This window comes from Macaca nemestrina, chromosome 9, assembly GCF_043159975.1.
Source record: "Macaca nemestrina isolate mMacNem1 chromosome 9, mMacNem.hap1, whole genome shotgun sequence".
Classification (NCBI taxonomy): Eukaryota; Metazoa; Chordata; class Mammalia; order Primates; family Cercopithecidae; genus Macaca; species Macaca nemestrina.
This window is the reverse complement of record NC_092133.1, coordinates 89,861,430-89,879,974: the sequence shown is the minus strand read 5'-3', so window position 1 is coordinate 89,879,974 and position 18,545 is coordinate 89,861,430. Positions and strand designations below refer to the sequence as shown.

At 46.7% G+C, this 18,545-nt stretch overlaps 1 long non-coding RNA gene across 2 annotated transcripts; it reads right to left on the bottom strand.

The window, feature by feature from the left end:
* Positions 1–11,617: 11,617 nt before the first annotated feature.
* LOC139356094 (uncharacterized) lies at positions 11,618–14,886 on the bottom strand. 2 transcript variants are annotated; one of them, XR_011607478.1, is made up of 4 exons: positions 14,235–14,886; positions 13,565–13,705; positions 13,291–13,447; positions 11,618–12,206 (listed from the first exon to the last, which is right to left on the bottom strand). It is a non-coding gene; the product is annotated as an uncharacterized lncRNA (long non-coding RNA). The 2 variants fall into 2 exon arrangements; XR_011607477.1 differs by lacking the exon at positions 14,235–14,886 and adding an exon at positions 13,938–14,053.
* Positions 14,887–18,545: the final 3,659 nt, after the last annotated feature.

Here is an 18,545-nt window from a genome sequence, read left to right as displayed (position 1 = left end):
TTAGAACTGTCTGAAATGTGTACAGTATGCATTGCAAAAACCTATTCAAATGTTCTTGGTTTTCTATCCAGATATGTTTTTGTTCTGTGTCTGTCTCACACCTGTCCAGAGTCTCTTGCCTGATACTAAGTCATTTGCTTGAAATCTGGAAGTTCTATCTCAGTGTGCTTAGCAGGAAGAATCACACAGGAAGGATACATGTTCTTGGTGACAGGAATGAATGAGGAGGGATAAAGGTTCTTGGGTAATGAATAGGGGATAACCAGGGTAAAAAAAAAAAAAAGTCAAAAGAATTGTGTCCAGAAAGAGGAATTAACTTCATGTTAGGTCAAAGGTATGACAGAACAAAACTCAACTGAAGAACTGTAAGTTATTTTAGAAAGCTGGATTCATAGGGTGGATGGGTGGCGGAGAGAATCATGAGACATGGGCTCGAGAGTGGGGCAGAAGCAATACCACAGGGCAGAACTCTCACTGAACTATAGAGGGAGCCGCTGAGTTTTACATCGACCCCCCTCACTGCATCCCCTGGGTTAGAGGGCTGGGGGTGCTCTGGTCTAAGTGATGAATCTCTGCAGCACTGAGCAGGGTGTGTTGCCTAATGGGAGAAATTTCAACGGTAATCAAAATTACAGGACTGACAGGCCAGTCCTCTCCTTTCTCTGCACAAGGCTGGGAAGATGCAGCTGGAGGCAGCTGCTATGGGAGGCTCAAAGGATAAACCCAGTTCTTGAAGTTTTAACTCTTTCACATTTCCAGGGACTGTTCATCATCACAGATTTCTTTTTTTTTTTTTTTTTTTTTTTTTTTTTTGAGACGGAGTCTCGCTCTGTCGCCCAGGCTGGAGTGCAGTGGCGCGATCTGGGCTCACTGCAAGCTCCGCCTCCCGGGTTCACGCCATTCTCCTGCCTCAGCCTCCCGAGTAGCTGGGACTACAGGCGCCCACAACCGCGCCCAGCTAATTTTTTGTATTTTTAGTAGAGACGGGGTTTCACCGTGGTCTCGATCTCCTGATCTTGTGATCCGCCCGCCTCGGCCTCCCAAAGTGCTGGGATTACAGGCGTGAGCCACCGCGCCCGGCCTCATCATCACAGATTTCTTCTCCCATTTTTTGCTTGCACTATCTCTCTCTCTCTGAAATTTTAACATTTAAAGAAGTTCAAATCTCTCCTGTCTTAAAAGCAAAAAGCAAACAAAAAAATGCCTCAACTGCAAAGTTCCTTCTAGCCACCATCCCCCTGTCTCCCACTTAACATCAAGCTTCTCAAGAGAACTGTCTGTATTCATTTTTGTTGACTCATATCTCAATGACTCTCCATGCAGTCCACACAGATTTCTGCCTTCATTAGTTCCCCAGGAGCATATTCCCTTGAGCCATCAATGCTCTCCATGCAACTGGTTTCAGTGGACGGTTTTCAGACTCCTTCTGACTTTCTCATACTCCTTCTGACTTTCTCATACTTCTCCTGGTTTCCCTAACTCCACATTCTCTTAGTTGTCCTCATCTATCTCTGGCTACTCCTTCTCAGTTTTCTTTGCCAGTCCACCCTTTTCTAACCATCTGTATATGTACAGACAACTCAAGGGCCAGTCCTTAATGAGCTCCTCATCTTTAAACTCCATCTTCTCTTCCCGGGGGGGTTCTCATTCATAACAACATTCATTACCATGGTTACCTGGCTAGATGCTCACCAACCTCTGTTCCTCTTGTGGGGCACATAGACCAACTATAATTCCCAGCTTCTCTTACAGTTATGTTGGGGCCACATGACTGGGTTCCAGTTCATGGTACAAGGACCAAAGTAGCATACACCATAAAACATCCTGCATGAGCCCCTTTGTTATGGAACTCAGATCCTGAAGTCACCATTTGGAAGATGGCCATTCAGGAGAACATTCTGACCCACAACAGACTTTGTGAGAGCAAGAAATCAACTTTTATGTGTTCACCCACTGAGATTTTCCAGGGTTTGTTTCAAAAGCGAGCATTAATTACCCTAATACACGTCTACCATCTGCCGGTAGGTGACTCCCAAAGGTACATCTCTAGCTAGACCTCGTCTCTGAGCTCTGAATCTGAATATATGTGTCTCCTCAATATCTCCCATCATAAGTCCCAAGGGCCCCTCTTCCATAATATGCAAACCTGACCTCAGGGCACTCCCAATTGCTTCTCTTCCTGGGTTCCCATCCCAGTGAATGGCACCTTATCCATCCAGCTGCTGAAGCCAGAAACTCTGAAATCATCTTCCACGTCTTCTTTCCCTCACATTCCCCAACATGCACCATCAGACATCTAGGCTATCCCTAAACCTAGTGTATTTTTCTCTCCTAAGTTGTACTTTTTCACTATTACTTCCCTAGTACCAGCCACTATCAGCTCTTGCCTGAGCTGCGGTAAATCCTGTGTTGCACACTTTTAACCTGCACACCTCTAACCCTGCAGTCTAAATTTTCATAGAAAACACTAGCCACAGCCCTGGCTGACTATTGCTCCCAGAATAAAAAGTTGGCATCCTCAATACAGCCGCAAGACCCCACCTGATAAGTCCCTATGAGTTTCCCAAACCTCATTTTATATCTCTCTGCCCTCAGGCTCAGTGCTCCAACCACTTGACCCTTCATCCAGTCCTTGAACCCACTGGGCTCCTCCCTTCCTCATAGCCCATGCTGCCTGGTGCCACAACCCTGCTCCACAGAGACAGAGAGCTCTCGTGCCCTTGCCTGCAGCCCAGGCTAGAGGCTCCAAGTACATCACGACACGTAATCCTCAAAACAATCCTCTGAGGTACGTGCTTTTATACACATCCTATAGATGGGAAATTTGAAGTTGTGGGAATCTAGGAAACTTTTCAACGTTTACATATCCAGTAAGTGATAAAAGCAGAATTCGAATGTCAGCCTGCTTGACTGCAGTGTCCGTGCTCTCACTCCCTGCACTGTGAGGGAGACACTTGCGATGGTTGAGAGGACCATGGTGGAGGACCAGGGAGGATGGGATTCACTGAGGCAGAGTCAAGGCCCCAAAACACCCATTCCAGGAAAACTACAGGTGACAGGGCCTGCAAGGATGGAGGATTAAGCCAAGCCAATAACCAGTCTGGCACTCATCCTGAAGCATCTCCCGTGCTCCTTCCTCTTCCCAGGACCCCAAAAGGCTTGTCCCCCCAACTTCATGAGGGAGTTCATGACTAACATACTTAGCAGTATTTGATAGCTATTGGATAATTTTCTTATCATCAGGAAATTATTGAGATAATTCCATGTCCTCATCAGTATTACACATTTCTAAAGTGTCTTGCCAAGCAGAGAGGAATTTGGTTTTAAAAAATAAAAATGCTTATTGAGCACTGCTGGAGCCAAAGTTTTAGGTTGTCAAGAGATGTGATCCTTATTCTTGTGAAGCTTAAGTACCCACTGGGGTGTGTTCTGGTTATCCACAGTCATAGAACAGACAAATCCAAACTTAGTGGATAAAAACAGCCACTGCTTCTTTATGTGTCATTTTTTTGTAGCTGGGGAAATTGGGCAAGGTTTGGCTGGGTGACTTCTCTGTCCTACATGGCACTGCAGAGGTCACTTGGTGGTATTCAGCTGGCAAGCAGTCTCTTCTGGAGGGACCAAGCTGACCTTACTGACACATCTAGTGACTTGGAAGACATGGGGGATGATTCAGCCAGGCCTATCCATCAGAGCTCTATACAACGGACTACTACCGAGCAATAAAAACACAAATTACCGATCCATGCAACAAGCTGGCTGAATCTCAAAGGCATTATGCTGAGTAAAAGAAGCCAGTCTCAGAAGTTACACACTCTATGATTCCATTTATACGACATTCTCAAAAAGACAAAACTATAGTCATGGAGTGGGTACCAGGGGCTGGGGGTGAAGGAAGGGACAGTGTGACTATAAAGGAACAGCACCAGGAAACTTTGGAGGAGATGGAACAGTTCTGTGTCCTGATTCTGGTGGAACTGTCCACTCCCAAAAGGTCACCCTTACTGCATGTTAATTTTAAAAATAAAATAACTTTGAGTCAAGTAACAACTTCTTCTGGACTGAATACATGAGCACAGAAGTAATTCTGAATAGAAGCCTGAGCAGTCTGTGCAAGGGACATGATGTGCCGAAAAGTGCCTTGGTCCATTTTGTGCTGCTATAACAAAATACCTGAGACTGGGTAGTTTATAAAGAAGAGAAATTTCTCTCACAGTCTGAGGGCTAAGTGCAAATTAAGGCTCCAGCATCTGGTGACTCATTCTTGCTGAGTCATCCCATGGTGGAAGGTAAGAGGGCAGGTGAAGATGAGAGAGGGTAGGGGAAAGCAGAGAGAGGAAAGCAAACACCCTTTAGTAAGGAACCCACGCCTGTGATAATGAACCACTCCCAAGATAATAGCGTTAATCCATTCATGAGGGCAGACCTTCCTACAGGTCCCACCTCTTCATATTGTTAAAATGGCAATTAAGTTTCAGGATGCATTTTGGAGGGACATTCAAACCATAGGAGGAAGTGAGGAAGGAATCCCTGCTGTGAGCCTCACCCTTCATCCAGGGCTCACCTGGCTGACTCCATTCATCCCAGCAGAACTATGGAGAGTGGAGCCATAGTGAGTCCTGTCATGTCCCGACCGGCATGAGGAGAAAGGCACAGAAAGACTCCAAACCTAGGAGGAGGCCAGGCCAAGTCAGCATGCTCTAGTTTCCCCGCCTCCTGGTTACCAGAGCTCCTTGGGCCATGCCAGCACTTGACAGCAGGCACTGGGACACCAGCCAAAACTCCTCACAACCGCCTCCCTAAGTTGCACTTGTCAGCAATTAAAACATTTGTCAAAGAGTATTTAATCCTGGTGTTATAAAGTGCTATGGCAAACAGATTTGGCTCGATATTTTTAAAAGTTCTACAAAATGGCTACTCCCAACTGTAACTCAATTATGTTACTATGGCTTTAAACAAAAACAGTAACTAAAAAGACCATATTTTGATGTACCAGGAAAAGTCATCTGCAACCACAGAGTCATGAATACTTTTTTTCAAAAAAATAAAAAATAAACTCCAACTATAGAAAGTATCCTTAAAGCCAAGCCTCAGAAACCTCAGAAGTCAAAGGACAAATACAACACACAGGACAGCAGAGGTCATGGTATTTACATCAAACTGTGGAAGAGACTGCGTTTTCTTGGGAGACCCTCAACTCTTTTTACCTCCCATTCTGTTCACCATACTTGGCAGGGATTATCCCCTTGAATTAGGAGTAGCATGAAAACCAGTGGTTATTGTAAATCCAGATCATAGATAGATATTTTCATGAGTCAAAATCTAAGTATGAGTAGGATTTAATTTACATGAAAGGGTGTTTGCCAAATGTTAACAACTGGTGGCCTGAGGGGATGCTGGGAGGGAGCAGGAAGCGAAGTGCAAGGTTGAGGAGGACCCTCTGTGAGGGCCAGGGCCTGTGCAGGGACGTGGCAGGCAGCATGGAGGCTGGGACACAGGGCAGGCAGAGGAACATGGCTGCAAGCAGAGAACATGTCAGATGGAGGATGACAGTGACCAGAGAACATAGTGGGCAGGCAGGGAAGATGGCAGCAAGCAGTGAACATGGTGGGTGGGAGGGGGCCTGGTGGGCATGGAAAACGTGGCATCAAGGATGGAGAACTTGGTGGGCAGGGAAGATGGTGGGTAGTGAATATGATGGGCAGAGAACAATGCAGTCCCCAGACAACCCTTTCCTGCCTGGATTCTGACTGATGGTGCAGTCTCTGGACATCTCTCCCTGCCTCCACTACACCCAGATAAGAAGATGAAAATCTCATGCCAGCTGCCCAAAATGCAACACTGCCCCTTAGGCTTCCCTGAGGGCCACCCCTGCTTTCTTCTCTGCCTATGAGTTCCTAAACATTGGCAGTATCATTGCATCTGCCGTATATCTCCGGTCTGCCCTCTGTCTTCATTTTTGTTTATTTGCTTGCTTGTTGCTAGCAAATAAAGAATAAATGAGGAATAAATAATCTTTTAAAGAAGCCAAGTTGTGCCTTTTGTTCATGGTCCCCAAGTCATCTTAGGGCAGAGCTGTCTGATGGGAAGGGTACAAGTTAGACTCAATAGATTTTTTCAACGTTTACTCAACACACACAAAGTAGAATTCCAGAGGGAGGAAAAGGCATGCAGAGATACAAAGTGGATCACCTTATGATGATCGGGGCACCAGCAAAAAAGAACACACAGCCTTCACCATCACATGAGGGTCAAATAACATCCTATGCCAACACATGAAGTGACTCTTGCAGGAATTACAAAGACAAAGTAGAATAAATGAGTGTCCTGGGATGTTTTATTGTACCTATTTTAATATACATTTATGACAGATTAAGTGCATTAAAATGAAAATATAAGGAATCTAATAATACATAATGAGTCCTTGGTTCAGACTCTTTTGGAATAGTACTTGTGGGGCACATATAATAATAAATCATGATTTCAATTACAAAGAAAAAATGAAATGTTAACTCTAAATCCACCATAAAACTCACCTCCTTGCTTAAAGAGAGTTGAAATGTGCTTCTGGAGACAGTGAAATGCAGGTCCCTGAGATCTGACCAACTATATCTGGGTCCGGTTCTGGTCACTAACAGTGTGGCATTAGGCACCTCTCCCTGCCTGAGTTGTCATCTTCTGTAAAATAGGGAAATGGTGATCTTGGCTTCAAAGTGTTACTGTAGAGATTACAAAATACACACATAAAATGTATACTAGGAAACACACACTCAACATGAGTTATTATTAATACTAACAATAGTAGTAGTAGTAATACTGCTACTGCTATTATTATCACTACTACCTGCTCCTGGGGCTTCAAAACAATATTTCAAAAGAAGCAATTCAAAGGAAGAAATGGTTAGTTTTGGATATTTGCAACTTCAAGGCCATAAGTGAGGATGCATCACAGAAAGGGGAGTGAAGATATCTTACACTCACCAAATTACGGAGAATCATTCTCACCTCTGTGTTACTCAGGACCTTTCCACTATATGTAAGAGGAGGCCCAACGCAGCCTGGCTTAAAAAAAATTAAAATACATAACCACTAAGTCCAACAGTTAACACGGTTTCAGAACTGGTTAGCCCAGAGGCTCTCCAATAGCACGGAGTTCTACATTTCCTTCTTTCTGCCACAGTGTTAGCTCCATCTCCTCATGACTGAAGTTCAGTGGTGTGTAAAGATCACACTCTATGCTTCCTCATTCTTGCCTAGCAAGAGGTCTCACTGCTCCAACAAGCACTCTGCACCCCTCCCAAGAGAGTATGGCTAGAGGAAGAGTCTGCCAATCCAGTGAAGCCAACCAGCCTCCATGGCAAGAACTGGGATGGGTCATCAGCTTCATCCCAGATAGGAGAAGACAGAACACTGGAGAAATTCAAGAGAAAATGGATGAGAATAAGTGCTGAATAGTGCATCACTGGGTGGGCTCTCTCCCGGAGGGGGTTTTTCAGAATAAGAACACTGGATGGTTAATTGTGTCCACTACACACATCCTTTGAGACAAATTTGCCACATTCAAGTGGGTCCGGTTCTGCCCAAAGGGTGGTCAGTGAGTTATCCTGTGAGAAACCATCTACTAATCTAATTAAATGTCTGAAGACTACGACTAACTTCTAATGTAGTCCCTTTCAACCACATGTTTCTGTGCTAGGTGCCATGAAAACCCAGGTTCCACTGGGCTCAAGACAGAGATGCGGCCCAGAAGCCACAGATTCACTAAGACGGGGTCAGGAGGCCCAGTGCTGACCCGGCCTGGGCTGGGCTCCAACCATCTTACTTCCTCAAATTAGCAGTCCTGATTACATAAATTACACATCTTACTAAATGCATCCAAAATTCTGACACAATTTTTTTCCAAATCTGGTTTATTTCCAAAGGTGAAAAGTCTAAATTATAAAATATTACAACGTCCCAATGAAAGTAAACAAGGGAGAATTAGGTGAAAAATCATGGAAGTTTATGAAAACCCCTTCACAGAATGAAGAATTCCCAAGAGCATTTCGTCTGGTTTAAATTAATAACTTATGATTAAAACGCCATTTGTACGAATCCTCCACATAATGAGAAAGGTCAAAGCGTGACCGGTTGTGTGGTTGTGGCCCTGCTCACACTCTTCCGTTTGGAATGAGCAGCTCTCCTACCCTTTCTTGGAGGCTCTTGGCCATCAGCACAGGAGCATGTGCCCCTCTAAATCTCAGGAACCTTTGATTCCACTTCTTGCCTGGAGTGAAAATATCTATGGGCTCTGCCTGCACTTTTATCTTTAAAATTCAAAAAAAATTAATAGCCACAAGACATAAACAAGGAGCCAAAGACAGAGTGAGATGATAGTTCTTAACTGACTTAGGCAGAATCACTCAGAGAATCAGGGCTTAGAGAAAATACTAACTTAACCCTGAAAGTATTTACTCTCTTGGAAAAAAAATGAAAGGTCATAGCCGTATCTGTTTAACTTTTCTTTTTTTTTTTTAACTGTATAATTTTATTTTTTTATTTATTTTTATTATTATACTTTAAGTTCTAGCGTGCATGTGCATAATGTGCAGGTTTGTTACATATGTATACTTGTGCCATGTTGGTGTGCTGCACCCATCAACTCATCAGCACCCATCAACTCATCATGCTCATGGATAGAAAGAATTAATATCGTGAAAATGGCCATACTGCCCAAGGTAATTTATAGATTCAATGCCATCCCCATCAAGCTACCAATGAGTTTCTTCACAGAATTGGAAAAAACTGCTTTAAAGTTCATATGGAACCAAAAAAGACCCCGCATTGCCAAGACAATCCTAAGTCAAAAGAACAAAACTGGAGGCATCACGCTACCTGACTTCAAACTATAGTAGTCTACAAGTAACCAAGGCTACAGTAACCAAAACAGCATGGTACTGGTACCAAAACAGAGATATAGACCAATGGAACAGAACAGAGTCCTCAGAAATAATACCACACATCTACAGCCATCTGATCTTTGACAAACCTCAGAAAAACAAGAAATGGGGAAAGGATTCCCTATTTAATAAATGGTGCTGGGATAATTGGCTAGCCATAAGTAGAAAGCTGAAACTGGATCCTTTCCTTACTCCTTATATGAAAATTAATTCAAGATGGATTAGAGACTTAAATGTTAGACCTAACACCATAAAAACCCTGGAAGAAAACCTAGGTAATACCATTCAGGGCATAGGCATGGGCAAGGACTTCATGTCTAAAACACCAAAAGCAACGGCAACAAAAGCCAAAATTGACAAATGGGATCTAATTAAACTAAAGAGCTTCTGCACAGCAAAAGAAATTACCATCAGAGTGAACAGGCAACCTACAGAATGGGAGAAACTTTTTGCAATCTACTCATCTGACAAAGGGCTAATATCCAGAACCTACAAAGAACTCAAACAAATTTACAAGAAAAAAACAAACAACCCCATCAAAAAGTGGGCAAGGGATATGAACAGACATTTCTCAAAAGAAGACATGCATATAGCCAACAGACACATGAAAAAATGCTCGTCATCACTCGCCATCAGAGAAATGCAAATCAAAACCACAATGAGATACCATCTCACACCAGTTAGAATGGCAATCATTAAAAAGTCAGGAAACAGCAGGTGCTGGAGAGGATGTGGAGAAATAGGAACACTTTTACACTGTTGGTGGGATTGTAAACTAGTTCAACCATTATGGAAAACAGTATGGCGATTCCTCAAGGATCTAGAACTAGAAGTACCATATGACCCAGCCATCCCTGTTTACCTTTTCAAGCACTGCACTCAGTAGTGGAGCTTGGGGAAGTTTTACAGCTTCTCACATGTGTTTTCTGACATCTCTGCAGATCACAAGATGACTCTGTTTCCACTCTAGTAACATGGTAATAATGTTCACAGATTTCCTTTTGTTGAACTATCCTTGCATTGCTCACAAACCTTTCTTGGTCAGGATGCACTATCTTTGAGAGCATTGCTTGTTTGATTTGTTACCTTTTTTTTCTTCTTTAAAGAATGGAAGATAAGGTGGCTCACACCTGTAATCCCAGCATTTTTGAGAGGCCGAGGCAGGTGGATCACCTGAGGTCAGGAGTTGGAGACCAGCCTGGCCCACAAGTTGAAATCCTGTCTCTACTAAAAATACAAAATATTAGCTGAGCATGGTGGTGGATACCTGTAATCCCAGCTACTCAGGAGGCTGAGGCAGGAGAATAGCTTGAACCTGGGAGGTGGAGGTTGCAGTGAGCTGAGATGGCACCATTGCACTCCAGCCTGGGTGACAAAGCAAGACTCTGTCTCAAAAAAGAAGATAAGATTTGCTAGTTTTAACTGAGATCTTTGCATCTTTGTTTTTGAGTACAATAAACCTATACATTTTCCTTATCATGCTAGGGTGGTTTCTTTCCCCAGTGTGAGATCAGAGTTATGTTCACCATTAGAAAAAGATAAAGACGGCCGGGCACTGTGGCTCACGCCTGTAAACCCAGCACTTTGGGAGGCCAAGGCAGGTGGATCATCTGAGGTCAGGAGTTGGAGACCAGCCTGGCCAACATGGCAAAACCCCATCTCTACTAAAGGTACAAAAATTAGCCAGGTGTGGTGGCAGGTGCCTGCAATCCCAGCTACTCAAGAGACTGAGGCAGGAGAATCACTTGAACCTGGGAGGCGGAGACTGTAGTGAGCTGAGATTGTGCCACTGCACTCCAGCCTGGGCGACAAGAGTGAGACTCTGTCTCAAAAAAAAAAAAAAAAAAAAAAAAAAAAAAAAGATAAAGACTGTTTCATCCTTTGCTGTGTTCTGGAACAGTTTAAAATGACAGAAGTTATCAGTTCCTTAAAAGATGGTGACTATTATTTAATAGGTAACTGTGGAAGGACTTGTGAGCAGTGTTTTAGCTACAGGAGAAAATAGACAAGCACGCACAGGGTGATTCGTACACTACACAGGATTGTCCACGCACAGGTCCTTGCTGTGTACGAAGTGCCTGCTACCTGCAGTACAAGTGGCCATAATCCCAACTGGGTTCTCATAGGCTCGTGGTTGCTTGGTAACATTGACATTCCCTCTCGGCTCATCACAACCTCCAGCACACTGATGTGTGAAAATAGGTAACAGGAGAACCCCAGAGCCCTAGTGATGAGGCAACGCCTTCGTGACGCCCCTGCCACCTTGAGTCCGGACCCCCAAACATGGTGGCTCCCTATCACAGAAATCTGAGCCCACACTGAGGCCAAGACTGAGACAAAGGACACGTGGAAAGAAGTAACAGTCTTAATATGTTGGTGCCAGATTATGAGTTTCTCTGGAGTCTGTCCTAAAGGAAATGGAAAACCACTGAAGGTGCAGCAACAGGAGGCAAGTTAATGGCAGATTGGCAAGAGGGACAGCAGTAAGGAATTTAATTGAAAAAGACTAAAACGTTTCCAGGAATATGTGCCAAATGTGACACTTTAGCAAGATGGGAGACTTCTGCAGACCGCCAGAAAGGATTTCTGCTTAGACTTTAAATCCTTCTTCTAGATGTTGGATTTTACTATAAACCCATTTTTAACATCTTTTCCATTTCTAGAATTCCCTAACCCTGTCATGCTGTTGTCGTTTTTTGTTCATCTTTCCACATGTTTCTGAAGAAGAATAAGTCATAGAATATTTACTGATTATATGTAAGCCACAGAATATGTACACAATGTGAACATAATAAAATTAACCATTCAAATGCACAATATATTTTTCAGTTCCAATCATCCCAGCTACATAGTCAAGTAGAAAATATCTTAATATTTCTTCCACTGTATGTGACAAATTAAATGAAATTGGCCAAAATATTGTACTTGTTATGGTTGTCATGCTAAACTAAAAAGGTTGTAATGAAACAAAACAGCTAAAAGTGGAATGATGGTACACGTTCTCTAACCCGGTCCTTGAAAACATCTGCGTCAAGGTGCCAAAGTGGTTTTCCAGTCTTGTGGGTCACTGTCCTCATCACGATTTAATCATAGCCACATTCATGATGGGTGGCATTTACGGAGTGTGAGGAGCTTTGTCTGGTGCCTGTCAGATGGGGCCCTGCGGAGACGGTCTTAGTGGGCCCTCTTTGCACTGATAGAACCTGAAGAGCAGAGGGTCCTGTCTCTCACTTCAAGACGCCGACTCATGGATCCTGGCAGGGAGCCCTGTTAAAACAATACCCAAACTTTTTGAGATCATTTGTTAATGAAGGAAGACCTACAGTTCCAACCCAGTCTTCAGTACTTGGGAAGGCTTGCCTCTCAAGAATTCATTTCATTATTTATTCATTCAACAAATATGTGCTGGGCACCTGCTGCATGCCAGATAACTGCTCTAAGCACTTGGGGCACATCAATAAACAAAGCATGCCTGGCCTTGTGGAGCTTGCATCTAGAAGGAAAAGCAGTCAGCATTAGATAATAAATAAGCAAATCCAATAGCATGCTGGGGGATAAGTGCTGCAATGTAAGTAATAGTACAGCACCAGGGGGTGGGGAGACAGGGTGCGACATGAAGGAGGGTTGAGATAGACCTTGGGGAGAAAAGGACATCTGGGCAAAGGCTGAGGAGAGTGAGGAAAGTGTCTGGGGAGGAGTGTTCCAGACAGAAGTACCCAGCAGTGTGAATGTTCTCAGCAGGTGTGTGCCCAGTGCCCCAAAGGAATAGCAAGGAGAGCACTGGGGACAGACTGGAAAGGGCACAAACACAAAAGGTCAGAGACATACAGGGCCAGATGGCAGAGGGCCTTGGCCATCAGTGAGCTGACGAGCATTGTGGGATTTTGAGCAGAGGAGGGTAAAGAGCTCTCTGCTCTTTTGATAGCCACTGTGCTCGCTCTCTTGACAACAGCCTGTAACAGACCAAGGGCTGAAGCAGTGAGAGCCACTGAGAAACTTTTGCAATAACCCTTAGGAGAGTCTTGGGCCCAGTGATAGCAGAGGAAGAGGTAGGTGGTTGGATTCTGGAACTTTTTTGAAGCTAGAGACAGCTGAATTTCCTGATAAATGCTGAATATTTGATCAGCTATCATAACCATATCTTCTTTTAACAGAACATAGTCCAGGAAATCAATTTGCTGTGGAAATTACTTTCTTGAGTTGGTCTGTTGAGGATGTTTCCATGAGAACCCAAACCTGCTAGAGCACGGACTGCAAATTTAGGTTTTCAGAGTTTAGCAAGCTCTCGTCTAATGTCAGCATGACCCTATCATCTATTACTCATCCAAAGGTCATGAAGGAGTTCCCTTACACAGTGTTGAAAATCAGCTGGGATTTCAGACAGGGCTAAGACATTAGCAGATGCTCAAATTGTCACCAAAGGAGTTTGAAAATCTGGAAGCATTATTCTGCTACGTCCAGGAATCAAAATTGGTGCACGGACTACGACCCTCAGACCAGCAGGGATGCTGAAATAAGAACATAGCATTAAAGACAGGACCACAGGTACTGAAGCTAGAGGACTTCCACCAAAGCCTGCACCCCCCAGACAGGGTGCTGTGCCCTGGAATAAGAGAACTCATAACCATCTTCTCTGAGCCACCGGGTCTTCCCATTCGGTCTCGGCCCTCGCTTGCTCTCTTCTTACTTCCAAACACACAAAAATACGGTGAGGGTTTGCAGCTGATGAAGTCCCAAAGGAGCGATCCAGGGCTTGGTGCATTTTCCTGTAAGGGGCCAGACAGTAAATATTCTAGGCTCTGTGGCCACACAGTGTCTGCGGAGGCTTCTCAACTCAAAGCAACAGAGACAACACTGAACAAATGAGTGTGCATGAGTCCAACAAAACTTCATTTACAAACCCTGGAATCTGAATTTTATGTGAGTTTTACCTTTCACAAAATATTATTTTCTTTTTACTTTTTTTCAGTCATTCAAAAATTTTAAAACCATTCTTACCTTGCTGGCCAAACAACACCAGGCAACATCCAATGTGAGCCCTGAACTAAACCACGTGCTTTGAAAGGGCTCTGGTGCAGACAGGCTGGCATGGAGCCCCTAGGTCATGCAAAATGTAGTGGTCTTTCTGCTGTGGCCTCAGCTTAGTAGTGACTCCAATAAGTCCCGTGTGTGAAGCCTGGTCGCTGCGAACTCACAAAGGTGCAGCACAGGTCACCAGGCAACTCTGTTTCATGACACTTTACTGCCATCTGCTGGACCACTGTTACAATACAATTATATACAGATTGCACCAACCTTGAATTTGAAGAGTCCCCTTGTAATTTTGTGATGCATCATTTGTTCAATTCAAGCAGTGGCCCTCGGTTGGAGAAACACAGGAGGAAGAAGCAACTAATTCACAGGAGTCCCAGAAGTCATCATGCAAATGACACAAAGATCCCATCACTTTCTAGTTTGAGGAGGGGGCACAAGGGGAAGGAAGGAGGGAAAGAAGACATCTTCCAGCTGTTCTTGTCTAGTCTCTGCAGGCTTAGATTGGTGCTCTGCCTATATTGCAGGTGTTCTGAAAACCGGAGTCCTTCTCACTAGAGTCCCAAAAACATGCCTCAGTCAGACGCCGGAGAGACAGAGAAAGGAAGAGTCCATCAGGGCCTCCTGATTCGAGCGTCACACAGCAACCCTTCTGAGCTCGGTGGTCCACTCAGCGCGGGGTTCTGTGAACTTCTGCAGAGAGCAAGGAGTGCTGCTAAGCTTCCCCAGGTGTGCGTGACCATGTGTGCCTTCATCTGTGTGTGACTTGGGCCAGCACTTGCCCTCCTCCTTCCTTGGCTTCTCGGCCCCTTCAATGGGGATAACACTCCTAGATGTTGCTGCCTCATGGAGAGTGTGACCGCGGAACGAACACCGTTTGCACAGCATAATCAGGATCAGCAGTCCTGAAGCTGCAAGGCTGGCAAGAGAACAGGAGGTGAAAGAAAAGGGCGAGTTAGACCACAGTTGTGGGGTACAGTCGAGAAGCCACGGCACATAAGAGATTGCCTGTAATGGGGCTCCAGGCTTTCAGGCCTGGCAATGGATCCTCAGGTTTCAAAATGAAAAAGGAAAAGAGATAGAGACCAAGACCAAGGGTTACGTGCAGAGACTATGAGGTCCACTGTTTTGTAATTTAAAACCAAAACACTTGCCATTTGCCCTAGAGAATCAGGGAAGAAAGATACAGGGTGATCTGTTTGGCCCCACCCCCAGGCTTCTGGACATTTCCAGGACTCTAGGCAAAGGCAGAAGCCAGGTCAAGAGTCCCACTGTAAAACAGGTGCACCCAGGACCGGGAAAGGCTCAGGACACCCATAGTACACATTGGCTGGAACTCAGGAGGCCTGGGACTCAAACTGCCCTGTGTCCGGCCTGGGGGAACCCGGGGCGGGCGGCATGATGTGCAAACCTCAAACCCAGCTCTGGTAACACAAAGTTGTCCCAGGGAAAAGTGAGCGGATTCCAGTGTTGTGACAGCTGCAGAGGGCGGCTCAGGATGAAGACGCCTGTGTGGGGACAATGGGTCCTTTGTGGGTGCAAGGGAGGTCTTTGGGGGCAGGGCAGTGCATAGGGGTCTGGTGGCCCCTTCACCTCCTTCCAGAACTGTTGGGAAAGAGACACTGCCTGGGAAGACTGAGTGTCATAACTCACCCAACCCCTTGTCCAACATGAAGTGACCAAGCCCTTGATCAGCTTTAAAAACTAGTTTATGGCTGAGCACAATGGCTCACGCCTATAGTCTCAGCACTTTGGGAGGCCAATGCAGAAGGATCGCTTGAGCCCAGGAGTTCAAGAACAGCCTGGGCAACACAGGGAGACTCCGTCTCCACAAAAAATTTAAAAAAAAAAAATTAGCCAGGCGTACTGACACATGCCTGCGGTCCCAGCTACTCAGGAGGCTGAGGCAGAAGGATCTCTGGAGCTCAGGAATTCAAGGCTGCAGTGAGCTATGATGGCACCACTGCAGTCCAGCCTGGGAGACAGAGTCTTGCTCTGTCTCAAAAAACTAAAAATACAAACTAGTTTCCATCTCCTCAGCCACACACCATGATTAAACTTTAGCACTAACACTTTCATGCAGGACAATGGTTGACAGGCTTTAAGACTGCCTCCTTAGCGCATAGAGGGCAATGGCACAACACCATAGCCAACCAAGCCCAGACCAAGGTGGGATTCCACTCTTACCTGCATCTGGAAGGCAGAGTCCCCCTGGTCACTGGCCAGCGCTGTTTGGCGAACTATCCAGGAGGCTCAAGGACTCATGGGCTCTCTTCCTCCCTTCCCTTCTCCCAGCTCCCATCTCCCTCCACACTTTCCCTGCCCACAGCCCCGGGAGTCAGGTCCACAGGGCACAGCCACCCTTGGCCACCAAGGTAAGCCTGGAGTCCTAGGGGGCAGGCTCTGTCCCTCTGGGCTGCTCACCAAGCCACACGCACAAAATCCTGCCTGTCACCCCAGCAGCCTGCCACGCTGCTGAGCCCAGATGGTAAGTTTTAGTATGAAGACACAGGAAGAAGCCAAGGGAAATGTAACAGAGAACTTAGAAGCAGGCTCTGCCTCTGTCCTAGAGTCCCTGAACTGATCCCCTGCCTGGCCCACGAGGCCTGTGCATGGCAGAGGTGTGGCCCCCCGCCAGCACTAGTCAGGGTCAGGCCGTGCCTTGGCCCCCACCCTTCACTCTTGGGTGAAAGCTCTCAATTTGTTCAGTACCCACACATGAGGGGCTGTCTTTATGGGTCTGCCCAGACATCCCAGGCCCTTCCAAGTCCATGTCCTTCCCTAAGACTCTCTACTTCCCAGGACAGTGACAATAAAGGCCCGTTCCCCTCAGGAGAAGCCCCCTCTACTCAAGGTGTGGCCTTGGAGATGTGCCCCGACCATGCCCAGAACCACACAGACTAAGGAGCGACCAGGACCACCCACGCTGGCCTGCCCCTGCCCTCTGATGGCTCCTTCTGGCCCAAGGACCATCCCCTCCTCATTGAAACCCTGACTCAGGGATGCTCTGGGGAAAGGGGAGGTCACTGTGGAACCAGAAAATAAAGATACAACCCTAGCTTCTCATCTAGAGAGTGCCATCCAGCTGTGAGACCAAGTATCGGAAAGGCAATGAAGTAGAGCGACCCCAGGGCTGCTGTGTCCTCACCCGCAGCACGTGCAGACACATGGCACTGTAAGCTACAGGCACAGCTTCTCTGTATCTAGAATTGTGTGTGTGTCCATGTGTGTCTGTGTGTCTCTGTGTGCATCCATGTGTGTCTGTGTCTGTGTGTGTCGTCTGCATGTCTGTGTGTGTGTCTACGTATGTCTGTGTGTGTGTGCCCTCCAGGCTGGGTAGGGGCAGGAAGAGTTGAGAGAGGAAGCCTGAGACAGGCCCAGGCCCCAGGGCCTGCTCACTCCCCTCACCTCCTTGGGCTGAGTGCAGTGGGCTTGAGGGTGGATGTGCAGTGGCCTCCTTCCTGAAGTCTGAGGGCCTTGGTCTAGGGCTGAGGTTGAAGGACAGCCTGGCAGGCACAGTACCAAGGCTCTGGGAGAGGCTGTGTCAACCGCCTCAGGGGCGCAGGCAGTCTGGGTGCATTTGGCACCCGCGGCAGCCCCATCTTCCCTGAAAGGCTGAGGAGGGAGGGCAGCCAGAAGTTCCATGGGGACCCCGGTAGACTTGAAAGCTGGCCCACCCAGGCGAATCTGATCGCTGGAGTCGGAGGTGGGGAGGCTGCAGTTAGCTGTGATCGCTCCACTGCACTACAGCCTGGGCAATAGAGCGGGACTCTGTCTCTAAAAGAATTAATTAATATGACTGAAAAGTGACTAACTTGGCAGAATTCACCAAGAAGCGGTCGATTGCTCTCTATCAAGCATGAAATAGGAACTAGACTAGAATTACAGAATATAATGGGGAGTTACGTTTTTTTCGTGGGCGTCCCACTGGGAACTCTGGACCCAGAGCCAGGTCTCCTGCTGCGTGTGAGTCTGCTGACACCCCCCTGCGCGCAACCGGGGCCCCTCCGGCCGCCCCGGGACGCGCGTGCTCCTCCCACCCGCGGCCCACCCCACTGGCAGTGCGTCCTCCCGCCAGTGGGACCTGCCGTGGGAGGGGAAGGTAGGGGAAGGGAAGAAGGCCGAGTCCGCCTCCCCTTGGGTGTAATCTGTGCTGCTGACTTCAGAAGGATGTCTTCGGGTGGAAAGATTTAACTTGGAGTGAAAGTCGGTAAACTCTGGCCCACGAAACAGGTCAAGGCTCTCTAGGCCCTTCCAGAGGTTTTTTGCATGATGAAGCCCGGCAGTGGGGAGGGCCCCGGAACGCACCAGCCGCGCCCCTGCTGGGAGCTTTCCACGCTCAGCTAAGGCCCCTGGCGGTCCCGGCCAGCGTTTCCATCCGCGGAAAAGACCCACTAGGCGACGTCTAAGTAGCAGTTGGAAATCGCTATGTGCGGAACCCTGGCTCGGGCCGGCGGACACCAGGACTCCTCTGCGCGCACAGCGGCCCGCCGAGCCTGGGGACCGAGCCTGGGCCGGGCTCCACGTGACTCCCCGTGGCCCCAGGGAACTGTCGCCCCTGGGGTCCACCGCGGC